Source organism: Tenrec ecaudatus, chromosome 2 (assembly GCF_050624435.1).
Source record: "Tenrec ecaudatus isolate mTenEca1 chromosome 2, mTenEca1.hap1, whole genome shotgun sequence".
Classification (NCBI taxonomy): Eukaryota; Metazoa; Chordata; class Mammalia; order Afrosoricida; family Tenrecidae; genus Tenrec; species Tenrec ecaudatus.
This window is the reverse complement of record NC_134531.1, coordinates 91186060-91202726: the sequence shown is the minus strand read 5'-3', so window position 1 is coordinate 91202726 and position 16667 is coordinate 91186060. Positions and strand designations below refer to the sequence as shown.

At 38.7% G+C, this 16667-nt stretch overlaps 1 pseudogene; it reads right to left on the bottom strand.

Moving 5' to 3' along the window:
* Positions 1 to 446: 446 nt before the first annotated feature.
* Positions 447 to 2028, bottom strand: LOC142440895 (mitochondrial nicotinamide adenine dinucleotide transporter SLC25A51-like; annotated as a pseudogene).
* Positions 2029 to 16667: the final 14639 nt, after the last annotated feature.

Genomic DNA, 16667 nt, shown 5'->3' with positions numbered 1-16667 from the left:
TTTAAAGGAAAATTGAGAGAATAGAAAACTTGGAGAACAAATTAGTTACAAAATGTAAAGCCTAAATTGTCAATGAAAACAAAACCCCCAAAACAAACCCATAGGCGGCAGGTCAGTAGTCTGATCTGCATGCAGTTAATATGGAACAGGATGAAACCACCAGACCCCAAGGTCTCCCCCACAGCTTGGCAATGAAATCCGTGAAATCAGCCTAAGGGTATTTGGAAAGGTTTAAGGTCACACCAGAATTGTAAAAGACCTCCAGACCTAGAAAGCAAACCGGGGAACGAAAATCCGGCCTGACCAGGGCCTCGATACAAAGTTTCCATAATGACAATCTCAAGGTGTGCTTAGCTCCAGAGCCAATACAAGCAATCCGCCACCAAACGCCTAAGCGTTTTCTCCTTCCTCCTGCCCCAGTCGGACCACAGCCGGTTCAACCTCCTGGGACTGCTCTTTGTCCTTCCTGGGGAGGGAAGGGGCAGCAACAAGATAAGCCAGCAGGCTCCAAAGCCATCTCTGGCTGTCACGGGCGCTGACACTGTCATACAGAGGCTGTCTGTCTTGGAAAAGAAAAAACAAACAAACCAATTTGGCTATTATATTCCCTGTCAAAGGTTATCAGACAGACAGCCATTAATTGGGCCATTGTCTAAAGCTCTCAGGTAAAATGACAGGGAATAAAGAACCTTTGAATTTCCCACTGAAACCTTTTATTCTGCCATTATTGGTGCTTAAGGAAAACCACTTTTCCCACAATTCAAGGGTCCTGAATTTCTGACAAGTTATTTGGCCAATCGGGAACCAGGCCCCACTGTATTCTCCTTGGCGCTCGTCAGCTGACAAACGCCACTGTACTCCGCTTTCCTTCATATGACCTTTAACAAGAACTCGTAAGTCGCGTTGATTATGCCCCAGGAGATGAGGGACCGATGGTAATTCAGGTGGGCACCCCGGAAAAGGTTGGTCAATTTCCTGTCCCGTTCTAGCCAGATTGTTTTGAAAACCCTGGGAAAAGACTGGAATTCCCCACCAATCTGGGACTGCATGCGGGTTTTTACGACATTAATTGGGAAAAACAAGAACCCCAGCATGGCGCCCAGCAGGCCTCCGCAGATGAAGTCGTTGACCAGATGAGCGCTGTGCGAAGTGGCCGTAGGCAGGTGCTCCTTAACGGGCCCCGGAGGCCAAAAAACAGGGCGTTGCTGGATCCATTCCGGAGGAGAATGGGCGCCAGGCCGCGGTAGTACTCTCTGATGTCATGGCACTTCAGGGCCCTGAGAGCCTGGTAAGTGTTTGTGAATTTGTCATGATGCTTGTGGTCTTGCAGCAGTGTCTGAACTCTTTCCAAGGGAGTGAAAATCACTTCTGTTGTCCCTGCCAGGACGGCAGCCAGGCTGCGGGTGGCAAACTCGGGGGCGCTGACGTGCTTCCGGAGAAGGCAGGACAGATCCTCATACAGACCGAACATAAGGGCCAGGGTGGTCGTCTTCTGCAGCAGCGGCGGGAGGATGCCACGGTACAAGTTTCGGGATCCATCCCTCCTCAGCTGAAGAATCGCATCCCGGGTTTTGATTCCGTACAGCTGCTGCCGGAAAAGGACCTTCAGGAGGGGAAACGTGACGACGATGTTGTTGAAGGCTGCACAGCAGCCACACAGGTAGTGCTTCACCTGGCCCACGTTGGCGATGTGAGGCGCCAGGTCTTGTTTCGAAGATGTTAGGATCGGGGGCCTCTTTTCATGAGCTTCTGAATCCATCATATTTCTTAAGGTCGTTCTTCATGAAGGATTCTCCTAACCCGTAACATCATCTGGAGCTGGTGTTTGGGGGAGTGGTAGCTTTTTGGTAACTTTCCCAGTTTCTTCCATTGTTACTGAACTCTTAGGTTCTCTCTCCTGGAGTCAGTTTTGGTAACTGGGTGGCCCATGGCCACGGGCATCCCGGCCCCACGCCCGGTTGCCGCCCGCCCGCAGGTCGGCCGGCGAGCGAGCGAGTCAGCGAGCCAGCACCCGCGCAGGCGCAGACCCGATCGACCCTGGCGGCGGCGGCGCAGCGCCACGCGCCCCAAATTGTTTAATTTTTATAGGTGATTATTTACTCCACATTGCTCTCACGATCTTTCCTTTGCTTTGATGCATTAGAGTTTTACTATGATATGTGATTATTTTCCTTTGGAATCAGTTCAGTTTGGAATTCTCTTGTATTCTTAGTTATTTTCTACTCAGTCAAAAGTTGGGAGAGTTCTCTTTTAATACTTTTCAAGTATTTTAATTGTGGTTATTTTTTCTTGTTTCTGTTCTGGGATGTTTGTTAAATGTAAATTATTTCTTTTCATCGTATCCTATAGAGTTCTTACACTTTATTCTGATATTTTAGTCTCTTTTATTGTTCAATCTTCTTGTATTTATCTTTTTAGATATTTTTATTCAGTATCACTGATTTGCGTTTCTATTGTTTCAGTTCTATTTTATTCCTGGAAAATGCTTTCCATTTCTAATATCTTATTGTTTCCACTTAAATTTCTATTTTGAATTGTTAAATTATTCCTAGTGTTTTATGATTTTGTTAGATTGGTCTGATAGTGCTTTCCTGAGGTATTGAATATTCTCTTTTGTTTTTCCCTGTGTATTTCTGTTAATATTTCCCCTGTGTTTCTGTTAAAATTTCCTCTATTTTTCTAAAGCAGTTGAAAATCATTCTCCTAAGCTCCCTTGGAGGAAACCCGAAACATTTCTCCTCTTCTGAGACCTCCTCTGTATCCCACTGCATCAATTGATCCATTTTCTCTTGTTTTTGCATGTACACAGAGATTGGATGCTGCATCAGAAACCTGGTGGCACTTCCATATCTGTCTCTAGCTGAAGTGCAATCCCTGTGCACCTCCTGTATATCCAGGAGAGTCCAGGGTGGCTTGAGCAGTGGCTGACAGCAGGGAATATTTAAATGCTGCCCCTGTCAACATCCTGGTTTTGAAGTCAGTGCATACGTTTTCAGAGCGTGCAGGAGAGTAATAAATACAACAGACACAGAGCATGAGTGGAGAAACTAATCAAGACTGATTCTGTGTTTGAGAGGCAGGCCCGGAGTCTCTTTTAACCAACCCTCCTCTGGCGATGAGCCGGCCGATAGGCAGGTGGTGTTTGTTTCTAACCTGGGTCCATGGGGAGATGAGGTTTCGACCCTCCAGTGATAAGTGTTCCTAGACAGAGGCACTGCTCCTGGGCTGGCTCATCCCCTTGGTGGTCCAACGAAGTGCCATCACAGTTCACTCCAGCACGTCCCAGATGGGCATGGAAAGCCAGCCTCCAGTTGGTTTGAATCTTTCTTATCTACCCAAAATGAAATGAGAGAGCTTGATCTTCTCAACTCCAGGGCGTGGGAACCTATGATTTTTCCTGTGCAAGTTCATTCACATTTGTCCCTCCTCAGCTTGCACTCATCCCCACAAGCGTATTGTGAGGTCAATGCTTGTGTCCTCCATGGTGTGTTAGTTAGGACACGTGAAGGTGATTTCTCACCTCACTCTTTCTCTTTCAAAAAACATCTGGAGTGCAGCGGGAGCTTTTGAGGGGAGCTATTTGTAGTGATTCCTCCCTCTTAAATACTGATGCGTAAAGTGGTAGATGATGTAGCTGTTGAAAAGCAAGGATGCTTCTTTGAGGATCAAGGTAGCCCTGAACCAAGCCATGCTGTTTTCAATGGCCTCTTATGCATGTGAAAGTTGGAAATTGAGTCAGGGGTGCTGAAGAAGAATTGATGCATTTGAACCATGGGACTGGTGAAAAAGGCTGAGAGTACCATGACCTGTCAAAAGAACAAACAGATCTGTCTTGGAAGAAGTACAGCCAGAATGTTCCTAAGAAGGAAGGGTGGTGAGACGTCATTTCAGATGGTGAGACGTCGTATGGACATATCCTAAGAAATTGGTCCCAGGAAAAGGACATCATGCTTGGTAAAATAGAGGGCCAGTGAAAAAGAGGAGAACCCCCCACAAGATGGATTGACATAGCAGTGAGCTCAAACATAAGGACAACTGTGGGGATGTCATAAGAATGGGTGGTGTACTTAGGTTTTCTTTGAGTCAGAACCAATGTGCAGGCACCTAACAAAAACTGGTAGAGGTTTGTTTTTCCAGGGAAGTCTAGAACTCAGGTTCTTAAGTCTCCTGTACTGGTTCAGAAGCTTTGTTTGAAGCTTTCACAGAGCCTCGGGCTATCTGGCCATGTTGGACCAGAATCCTTTTAGTCATGTTTAAGTTGTTAAAAAAAGGTATTTACATCAAGGAAGTCATTAGTCTTGCAAAATGTTCTCATGTGATCTCCTTTTTGATTCCTATAATCAACGTCATATTTTCCAACTACTGAATCTCTCTCTTTGTTATCAACTACTATTTTCTAATCAATAGTAACTGATCAATTTCTGAGTGAGGAAGTTTGTAGAATTATATTCCTCCGTCACTGACATTAGTGATTGATGCCCCGATTTGAGTAATATTTGTATCAACTGGCTTTTCTGGTATGAGTATTGATGTTATCTTATCACAGACAGCATTATGCTTCAAGCTAGATTTTGAAATGTTTTTGATGATAACTATGAGGCCATTCCTTTTGAATTTATCATTTGTAGCTTAGTAAACCATGTGACTGACTGATTCAAAATGGTCAACTACAGTCCATTTCAATTCCCTGATGAGTAGAATACTGATCTTTATGAGCTATATTTAATATTTGGTGACTTCCCATTTTCCTAGTTCTTTTGTAGAGTTCACATTCCAATTATAAATGGGTTTCTGTAGTTATTTGTTCTATTTTGTATCATCTCTTATCATCAAATGATCAAATGAATATCCTGAAGGCTTTATGTTCTTCCCTCTTGCTTTTCTAACTCTATGCCTATGCACATTCACTGTGAAAATTGACTTGGGCTTTATGTCACCCTTGAACATTCCAGTCCACACTTTCACTACATTATTGATTCTATTATTATTTGCTACTGAAAATTCAATATTCAGTGTCAGGGTCCATTCTGACATTATTTTGTCATGTTCCCCTGTTTTTTAATGATCTTTTGCTTTTTTCACGTATGATATGACTAATGTCATTCCACAAATTCTATTGTCTTAGGTCATTAGTGTTCTTTGTGTCAAAACTATTTTTGAGATAACCTCTAAATTCAGATTGGAGATGCTCACAGTATTAGTTTGTCCTTACTAGACTTTGAACTTTTTGTCTTCAGCTTTACTTAAAGTAAGGAGATCTAGTCATTGGACAGTTATTTATGGGCTGGAGTAGTCAGAAGTTCAAACTCATCACCCATTCGTGGGAAAGATGGGTCAGTGTATGCTCATAAATATTTACAGTCCAAAACATTATCAAGCAGTTCTACTGAATTCTGTAGTTCTCTTATGAGTGGCAATCAACTTGTCACCAATGGGAGCCGGTGGAGTTTAATAATAACTTGCTCATGTGAAATTGATGGTCTGTTCTACACTCAGCACTCTGCCTGGTTCTTCCTGAGAATATTGAGCTTCTTGAGTCCTTTCCCCCCACAGATTTAGTCAGTGTGATTCATGTCAATTTAATCCAAATATGTAAACTTTTAGAGCTGCCCTTTATGTTATTGAAAAAAGGTATTAGTAGTGAATGATTCATTGATCTCATAAGTTCTATTGCCCATTTCCATCATCATTTCTGTCAACAAGACTGTATTCTCCAACAACTGATCCTTTTTGTTACCAACTTCAATATTTTGATAATTGGTAATCATCACTGCATCCAGATTAAATATTTGATCAATTTCAAACTGCATAACTTGATAAAATTACATCCCACTTCCTTATCACTGAGATTCATGATACGTGTGTAAATTTGAATAGATTCCATGTTAGCTGGTCTTTCTTGTAGATGTATGGATATTTTTCTATCCCTGACAGTGTAGTACTTCAGGATGGATCTTGCATTTCTATTTATTTTTGGAAATGAAAGTGATGGCATTCCTCTATAATTTGTCATTGTTGGCCCGGTAGACCTTATAATTTTCCTATTGCAATTAGCCAACACCTTCATTTCAGGTGACTGATGCCAAGGATATCAATCTTTTTTTGAATTTCTTTTGTATTATAAATTAGGAATAGGGTTACCTTTTGATAATAAACTTTATATTAAACAGTTTACATTACTAGTCAACACCCCCAAATGTTTACCCTTCATCTGCTCCGTGATTACTCTTCTTGAGGACTACGGTCATGGTCATCCATTACATCAAAGTTAACATCCATCGGAGAGCAATCATTATGTATTCTATGTTGGATTTGAGGACTTCCAATTTTCTTTAATTTATCTTTTGTACATTCTATGTTCTGTTTATTCGTGGTTATTTGTAACTGTTTATTCTCATTTGTGTCATCCACATTAGCAAATGATGATCCAGAAAGCTTTAATCCATCAGTGTCTTTAAGGTTGATTCTACTTGGAAGAAGACCTGCTGGCATACTGTATTACTGTTTTGGCTGTTAGCCCCAATGTTAGAAGTTTGAAACCACCATTTTCCTGTGGAGGAAAACATAAGACTTCTACTCCCATAAAAATGACAGTTCTAGAAACCCACAGGGGCAGTTCTTCTTTATCCCACACGGTTACCCTAAGTAGAAAGACACTCAGTAGCAGGGAGTTTGGTTTTCTAATGTGAAGAAGCAGCTCGCCCCCCCCCCCCGCATTCATATTTCAAGTGACTTTAAACCTATGAGATTTATATTTCATCACCATATCTGAAAAATTTTGACATTATATAAAATAATATTTCAAACCTATGAGATTTATATTTCATCACCATATCTGAAAAATTTTGACATTATATAAAATAATATTTCACTGTCATTCATAAGGTATTCACTGGCCACTTTCTAGCAGTAGATCACCTGGTCCTTATTTCTAGTGTGTCTTAATCTGGATATCCCACTGAAACCAGTCTGCCATCAGTGACTCCGCGGTCATTTGAAATATTGGAGTCCAAGCTTCTAGCATCACAGCACTAGACAAGGCGGAGTGTAAAGCAAACTGACAGAGTAGTGTATTCGATATTGTGGAAGAAAATGAATCATTTATCAGCATTCTCTATTAACCTACCTATTAATATAGTGCATATATATATATGAAATAAAACAATTAGGTAACAGTTTAAATGGTTCATTATTATTAATTCACTAAGTGTTCATTGCTGGTCATAATGGATTCATTTGATATTAATGGAATATTAAGCAGCAATTTCATTATAATGCAGTTTTAATTCATGTGCCATTACAGTAAAACCAAATTTACATGTATTTGTGAATACTATACATGATATCTAATTTCTAAAAACATTATGGAATTATAATAGTTTTTCCCTCCAAGTTGGTTTGAATAGCCCAGATAAGATAAATTAGAGTGTTCGCCTTGAGCTACAGTAGGGACGTTAAAGTTGATTGGGTTTGTGTAATTACAATGTTCTTTGACATTTGGAAAATATAGGGACTAATAGCTACTACAAACTTTCTCATATGTCACTAAATTTACTAATATTTAACTGTTTCATATTTCTCAAACATTTTACACATTGCATTTATGTGCCAAAGCAGGTCATCTTCTGCCTTTGTGGAACATTAGAAGACTATATATGACAGACATTTCTTGGAATATAGTTATTTTTATCAAACAGTTTCATAAAATTTTTCCAATCATGTCCCCAAAGTAGTGTTCCTTGTAGTGAACAGTACTAACAGATATTGAAGAGCATATACTGAAAATGTATCTATAGAACTGCAACTATATGTTTAAATAAAACTACTTCAAAATGTTAGTACAAATATATTGATTAATACATTTACTTTCTCTTGGGGAAGCCTTGAGACTGCTTTTCTAAACTTCTAATGACAACAGACAAACAAGGAAACAAACAAAAGTCATAGCTCAATGAAGGAGCCAATTAAAGAGCAGTTAACCCTTTAGGCAGTTACTCAACAATGCTGAAGAGCAGCTGACCCAGTGTAATGCTTTCATACAATGTTCATAGGCTAGGCAGCCTGGAGGCATGTTTATATATAATTTGCTATTTTATCCACTCCAGTATAAATAATTAGCTGGAAAAATGTTATCTTAAAATCTCAAGTGGAATGGTGACTTTTGCCTGTCCTTCCACTATTAAATAAAAATCACTTGGAAGTATTTTTATATGATCACATCATTTTTTCTTTTTATTGCTATTTAAAATAATTCTAAACTATATTTTCATATAAATATTAAGTAAGTTTTTAAATTAAGACTTAAATTTGTAATATTCAACTATTTTTACCAGTCATATGAAAAATCTGACGGCTTTTCTCTCTTATATGAAACAATGAAAATATTGGATAAAATATATGAAATTATAGTTTTAGACTTTTAATAGAGGCTACAGGACAACTATCTCTGAGAATAGGCACACAAGGTAAGCCCAATGATGGTCTCAGCTTACTGTCTGCATCGAGGAATTCCAGGCCCCAGCACAGGCAGGAATAACCCAGAGTCCACTGCATCGATAACACAAAGCTTAGAATTTAGAGAGGCATTAATCATGGGTAACTCATGTCTATCAAGTAAAAAACACCCAGTGGTGGGAGATGAGCTCAAAGTGACCCCAGGCTGGGCTGTGTCACAAGCTTTCAATACCAAATAGATTGCACCTGAAGAGTTTCTGGAGGAGGGAAGTTAGTGTAATTCAATTTCAGGACAACACAGCTCTACAAGTTTAAATTGACTCCCTTTAGGGATTGTCTCCCCATTGGTGTTAGTCATCTGCAAGTTAGCCTTAAGTCTAGCCCTTTTCCCCAAGGGGCCGACATAATGAACTGCTGAGGAATGGCATGTCCATAGGAGACAGACAAAGGTCCTCGTAGGGGTCTGTGGTGGGCCAATCCTAATAGGAGATTGCTGGATTTTTTAGCTAGTGGAAGAGAGAATTCTTTATCATTATGTGAATCCTCATGGTCTGCTCTCCTTGGGTCAAGTAAGGCACTACATCTGCCAGTTTACCATAGTGTGATGGCGTGTGTATTGCTGTAATTCCCAACCTATATCAATGGCATTCCAAATACCAGCAGTTACACAAAGTGAACAGGTTTCAGCAAGCTTTCAGACTAAGAACAGACTACAAAAACAGGAATAGGCTGGTTACTTGAGAGCAATTAGTCACAGAAAACTGTATGGACAGAATGAAAACGTTGTCACATACTGAAAAATTAATGAATACAAGTAGAAGATTGACAGGGACAGTACCAGAAAAATATCCTCAAGTTGGAAGACGTGCAAAATATGACTGAGGAAGAGCTGTCTTCAAAGCGGAGTCAACCACAATGCGATGGATAGAGGACGGCCTATGGAAGTAAAGCTTTTCAGACTCTCAATCATATGGCTAACTGTGTCTTGAATTGCAAGAGGAATCGGCTTGTTTGTATTCATGGTGAATGGGATATTTCAAGATCTATCTTAAAGTATTTTATCTGTAATAGGATAATAACTATTCCCAAGGAAATCCTGTCAATACAACTACTATTCAATTTCTGCAACTGCCACTAAAGCTAGTGATGAAAAATTGATGACGTCTACCAACATCTTCAGGCCAAAATTGATCAAACATGCAATCAAGATATAATGATAATTATTGGTGATTTGAATGTAAAAGGGAGACCCAAAGAGAAGGATTCATGGTTGGAAAAGATGAGCTTGGTGATAGAAACAAAGCTGGAGATCAAATGACAGAAGTTTCCAAGAACAATGACTTCATTGCAAATAACATCATGAGAGGAGATACCAGAGGTGGGCTTCTCCAGGTGGAATACGCAGGAATCAAATTGAATACATATGAGGAAAGAGAGTTTGGAGACTCTCAATAGCAATAGCTAAAACCAGGCTAGGGCACAACTGATCAATCATGTGTAAGATCAGGCTGAAGCTGAAGAAGATTGCAACAAGTGTGCATACCCAGATTCACTGCCAGGGAGTCAAGGCCAACTCACAGTACGGGGTAGAATTGCCCTTGTGGGTTCCGACACTGTAACTCTTTATGGGAGTAGAAAGCCCTGTCTTTTTTCTATGGAATGGCAGGTAGTTTTGAACTACTGAACTTTTGGAGCAGAGCCCAACTTTTATCCATTGCTCCACCAGGGATCCTCATGAGAGCCAAAATATAACCTTTAGTATATCCCACCTAAAATTTGAGAAAATCTTAAGACTTAACACAGAATCATTGTACCATAAAGAGCTAGTCAACATCAATCCATTTCATATGAGCAAGAACCAATGACCCTAAAGGAAAAAGTTCAAGTGGGACTGAACACATTAGCGAAAGACAAAGCTATAGGAATTTATGGAATAGCCATTTGAAATGCGTCCACAAGCTAAGGAAGTACTGGAGACACTTGCTTATCTATACCAAGAAATTGGAACACTGGTACATGACCAATGGACTGAACTATATACATATTTGTACTCATTCCACAGAAAGGTAATCCAACAGAATAAGCAAATTATAGAATGTCATTTATACAACATCTAACTTTTTCTGAAGATCATTTAATAATGCTTTCAACAATACTTTGATAGGGAACTGCTTTCAATGCAGGCCAGATTCAGAAAAGAAAGTGGGATAAGGGATATCATTGCTGATTTTAAAATTGTATCATTTTTGACCCTTTTTATTTTTTAACTTGTTCTAGTTGTTATTATTATCTACTTGTGTTTTGGTTTGAGGTTTTATGTGCTTTTTTTGTTATTGTGGTTGAGGGATTTTTGACTGATTTTCTGTTTCTGATGCCCAGGGCAGTTAAATCCATAGAGGCTGTCACTCGATGAACAGTTTCTTAGGGTTTTGGCAGGGGAGTTTAGGGGGAATGGGAAGCTGATGAGAAGGAATACAAAAATGAACAAAATGTTCAACAATTGATTGTGATGATGATTATACAACTCATTTTAATATATTCAAGTAATTGAATTATAAAAATAAAACCACATGTTTCAGTAAAGTGGCAATGAGAAAATATTATAGTAAACAACAAAGTAAAATATATAACATAATAGAAAATTTTTTAAATTAGAAACAGTACAAAGCAACATAGAATTTTGAAATATCTTTAAAGTTATAAAGAGAAGAATTAAAGTTCTTTATAATATTAAAAATATTATACTATAAACATTATAGAAACAATTGTTGCATAAAATACAGTTAATGAAAATAACAAAAATTAATACATCTTACAGTTTCAAAAAGGCAGTTTAAAAAATAAGAAGACTCAAACAGGACATTTTTCCCAATTCTGTTGCTATTCTGCAAACTTTTCTTAAGAAGCTGCACTTTTCTCCATCTAGTTACTTACTTGAGCTAAAAACCTGAGAGTTATATTACTAATTATTTATTTCACACCTTATTTTTTTGAAGACAAAATTCATAAATTTATTTTTAGATATGTTGGGAATGATATCTTTACAAATCCAATCGGAGATATCTTTTTTTAATTTTATGGGGTTTTTAAAAAACATTTTATTAGGGGCTCATACAACTCTTATCACAATCCATACATATACATACATCAATTGTATAAAGCACATCCATACATTCCCTCCTCAATCATTTTCAAAGCATTTGCTCTCCACTTAAGCCCTTTACAGATACTCTTTTTTTCCCTCCCTCCCCGCTCCCCCTTCCCTCATGAGCCCTTGGTAATTTATACATTGTTATTTTGTCATATCTTGTCCTGTCCGGAGTCTCCCTTCCCCCCCTTCTCTGCAGTCCCTCTCCCAGGGAGGAGGTCACATGTGGATAATTGTAATCAGTTCCCCCTTTCCAACCCACTCACCCTCCACTCTACCAGCATCGCCCCTCACACCCTTGGTCCTGAAGGTATCATCCACCCTGGATTCCCTGTGCCTCCAGCCCTCATATGTACCAGTGTACAGCCTCTGCCCTATCCAGCCCTGCAAGGTAGAATTCGGATCATGGTAGTTGAGGGGAGGAAACATAGCTTTACCCCAGATCCTGAATGCTTCCTCCTTATTTTTTATACAATAGTACATACTGGTTATCAAGAAAAAAAAATTCTGAATCCCAAATACTCTTAACTTCTCCAGTCTAATCCTAATACAACCATTTTCAATTCTTTACCTAGCCTATAGCTACCACTTTATTATTCCTCTGAAATGTTTGATTTTAAATAATCTTCTTTCACAAGTACTCCTTTCTACTTCTAAGCCTTCCTCTGTGTCTTATTTCCATGGCCATCTACACAGGCTTTATTTTCCTATTAATAATATACCAAAACTCTTTGCCAACTAATAGTAATCACAATTTCTGTGTTTTTCCTTGGAAATTTCTTCCCTAAATCTTCACATGACTACCTTCAGACCATGCTTACGATCATCTTCTGTGGTGCCGCTACTGAATTCTCTGACTGTAATACTAAATTCATTACTGAATATCCTAAATAACCTAATTAAAACACTAAAAACTCGTGTTTAACTTTTCAGAGCTGCTACAAAAGATCTCTTTATAGTATTGAAGAAGGAAGATTTCACTTTGAGGTATAAAGTGTCTGACCCCAAATCTGGTATTTTTAATTGCTTAATATGCATGGGAAATCTGAACAATTATTTAAGAAGACTGGAAAAAACTTTCTGAATTATAGTGCTGATAAAAATATTACATTTTACCATTAGCTTCCAGAAGAATAAACAAATCTGTCTTAGAAGTACATCCAGAAGTTTCTGAAAATGAGGTTGTTGAGACTATTCTTTGGTCATGTAATCAGGAGACATCAGTCCCTGGAGGACATCATGATGTCCGGTTGGGTAGTCACTGTGGTTGTTTTCCTTAGGTGCTATCGAGTCAGTTCCGACCCATAGGGACTCTGTACACAATGGAACGAAACACTATCAAGTCTTGCACCATCCTCACAGCTGTTCCTATGCTTGAGAACATTGTAGCAGCCACGGTGTCCATCCATCTCTCTGAGGGCTTTCCTTTTTCGGCATTGCCCCTTGCCGAAGCATGATGTCCTTCTATAGAGACTGGTTTCTTCTGACAACATAGCCAATGCACATGAGACAAAATCTCACTACCCTTGTCTCTGAGGAGCACTCTGGCCGTACTTCTTTCAAGACAGATCTGTATGTCCCTTCACCGGTCTATGGTACTTTCAGTATTCTCCACCAGCACCAAAATTCTAAGGTATCAATTCTTCTTTGGTCTTCTTTATTCAATGTCACCTTTTAATATGGACAGTCCCTAATAAAAATTGGCAATTGATTATTGAAAATTCCATGGCTTAACTATCCTAAGTTCTTTATTATATGCTATTTCTTGACATGGTTCAACATTGATATTCTTTCTGTTACAAAGATCATGTGTATTCTTCCTGCATTCTTCTGAAGTTCCTGCATCATTCAATATTTTACCCTTAGGAGGGTTTAATATTGCTACTCAAGGACTGGAATTAGTCTTCAGTTCTTTCAGCTGGAGATATACTGAGTGTATCATTCCCCTTCGTATACTGAGACCAGGTTGTTCCACATTTTATTCCAATATTTTTCTTTGTCTTTTTGAGTTGTCCTTTGAAATTTTCTGTTAAGTCTTTTACTTCATCATTTCTTAGATTTCCTTTAGCTACTCTTCAAGAAGAAACAAGTTCTAGGGTATTTTCTAACCTCTATTTTGTTGGTGTTTTCATTCTTTCAAGTGACCCTTTTGCTTTATGAATGCATGGTATTTTTCATGTTCCCCCACAATGTATGACTTTTGGTGCTTAATGCACTAAGTTTGTTCTTGATATGGTCTTTAAGTTCAAGTGGTATATAATCAAGGTTAAAATTTTTCTTTGGCTTCAAGTCAGACTGACATGAGTAATCATTGTGTCACCATGGTCCTTGCCTTGCTTTGACCTGAAGTTATTAGCGTCTCCATCATCTCGTCCTACACATAAGGGGCTACCGTCTTCCAAAACTGGAATTGCACTTTGCAGATCAAAACTTTTATAGTATGCATTTTCCCCACTAGGCAAGTATTAAGCAATTTGTTCTCAGTTAGTGCACCCAGTGGTGTCACCTAGGAAGGTTCTTCTGGGTCACAATGAATTTTTTCATAAAAGCATTTTCACTTGAACCTCATTTTCATGATGGCTGATTTAAGATAACAGTATATGGCTACAAAATTTTGTTTCCTGCTCAGGAAAAAACAGAAACTGTTGTGAGGTTAAACACAGATTATAAGGACAGTAGTATGGGAAAAACTCAAGTGTAAGAGTAGTTTCTTGTTTCTAAAAAGGTGAAATGTTCACTGATGACAAACCAAATTCTGGAACTCCAGTTGTATGAAAATGTTAAAAACAATATTCACTTGTGCTCGAAGACAGACAACAGATCATTGAAGACACGGGGAAGTTATCTGGACTATCTTGGAGCTTGCTTCAGCGAATTTAATGGAAGATATGAGAAGGAGCACTGTGAAATTTGTGCCTCTGGTTCTGACTGACCAGTTCAAAGAGCATTGGGTCGAAACATACCGTGTTTTGAAAGAATAGCTCTGGAGCAACCCAGACTTTTTTTTTTTGCTAGGTAATTACTGGTAAGGAGACATGGTGCTCTTCTCCTGACCCCCAAAGCAAACATCAATCAAATCAGTGGAAGATGCTATGGTCACCTCCCCCCAAAATAATGTGTCAAGTGAAATCAAAGATCTAGATGATGTTCATTTGTTTTTTCAATGTTTTTGTTTAGTTTTTATGTAATAAGGATTGTGCTTTTGGAATTCATTCCACCAGGTCAGACTGTTAATCAAGCTTTCTAGTTAGAAGTTCGGGAAAGATTGTGTAACAGTGTCTAACAAAAAAGGCCTGATCTGTGGCAGATTGGAGATTGTTTTTGCCACGGTGACAATGCACCTGGTTATGCAGCCATCTCAGTGTGACAGGTTGGGGCTAAACACAGCATGCCTCTCTTGCCCTACACACCTTGCTCACCTGACTTCGCTCTGTTTGACTTCTTTTTGTTTCTACGAATGAAGAGGGACATGAAAGGACAGTGATTTGATGACTTAGAAGAGGTGAAGAAAAAATGAGGGAGGTGCAGTCAGCCATCCAAACAAACAAGTTTGAAAAATGTTTTCAAGAATGGAATCACAGATTTGACCAATGTATTAAGTGCAAAGAAGAGTACTTTGAAGGTGTAAAGGTTGTTCTGCTAAAAACAATTTAAATAGGGAGCTTAGGGGAAAAAATCCTTTTCGGAGGGTATGCCCTTGTGGAGTCATGCTGATTGTTTGTGTTCCATCTGGCTAGGTCCATGAGAAAAGTAATTATTAATTTTGTTGAAAAAAAGTTATTTGTAATTAAGAAGTCATTAAGTCATTTTGCTTGTTAAAGTCTACTATGTAATTATTCGACAATATACTTTGTATCATCAGGTTCTTATTTTCCAACTATCAGACCTCCTTTTTGTTTCCAACTCACACCAGTAATGTTGATGCATCTTGATTTCAGTTTTATCAATCTCATAATTGAAATCACTTTAATTCCTCAATTTCTTCATCTTTGGCTTTTGCAATTGTTGAAAACTTGAAGTATTGTCTATTAGCTGGTCTTAAACATAGGTGTACAGGTATGACTGTATCACTGACCACATAGTGCTTCATTACACACTTTGAAATTCTCCTTGGGAAGATGAATGCAGCATCATTCTTGCATTTGTCATTTTTTGAACAGTAAACCAAATGATTGTCTGATTGAAAATGGCCAGTACCAGACCAGTGCTGCTCCCTGTGCCTAGGATATAGATCTTTAAGGGTTTCTTTTTTCATTTTTGATGGTTTTCAATTTTATTAGATTCATACTTTCTATATCTATGTTACAATTATTAATGGATCTTTGTAACTATTTCGTCTTATTGTCTGCGATGCCCCATCAGCAAGTGAAGGCCCTGACAGCGCTCTCTAAGGTTGACTCTACTGTGAAATAGCAGCTCATCCCTAGGCAGACTGTGAGTGCTTTCCAATTGGAAAGACTTATCTTCCAGCACAAAAGCAGGTGTTATTCCAGCACGATTCCTAAGGTTTTCAGTGGCTCTTCACTGAGAAACGAACTGCTCTTTTATTCCTTGTACTCTATCTTAATCTTGAAGTTCTGCTGAAAATTGTCCACCTTGGGTGACCCTGTTGGTGTTTGGAATACAGGTGGTACAGCTTTAAGCAAATCACATAATGACAAACTCACAGATGAGTTGTGGTCTCCTCCCCCACTTTATTATATTTTTTCCTTATTTCACAATCAATACCTAGTATTTTTATTGGGATTTAATACATATATCATTCCCTAGTTCAATCACATCAAGCAGTATCGTACAATTGATACTACAATCAGTTCCAAACATACTTTTCCTTCTTGGACTCCTTGACATCAGCTCCTTTTACCCTGCTTCCATTCACTGTATCACCCCCACCCCCACGCCTGAAATCTTTGTTCTACTTGCTGTCCCTATATGTTCATCAATTCTGGGTTTAATATACTGAAACGCAGAAAAACATATAGCACAAGTTCAAGAGGGTAACCTCAATGACATAACGCATATGACATAAACTCCACTATGAACAAACAAAATTCAAAATATACAA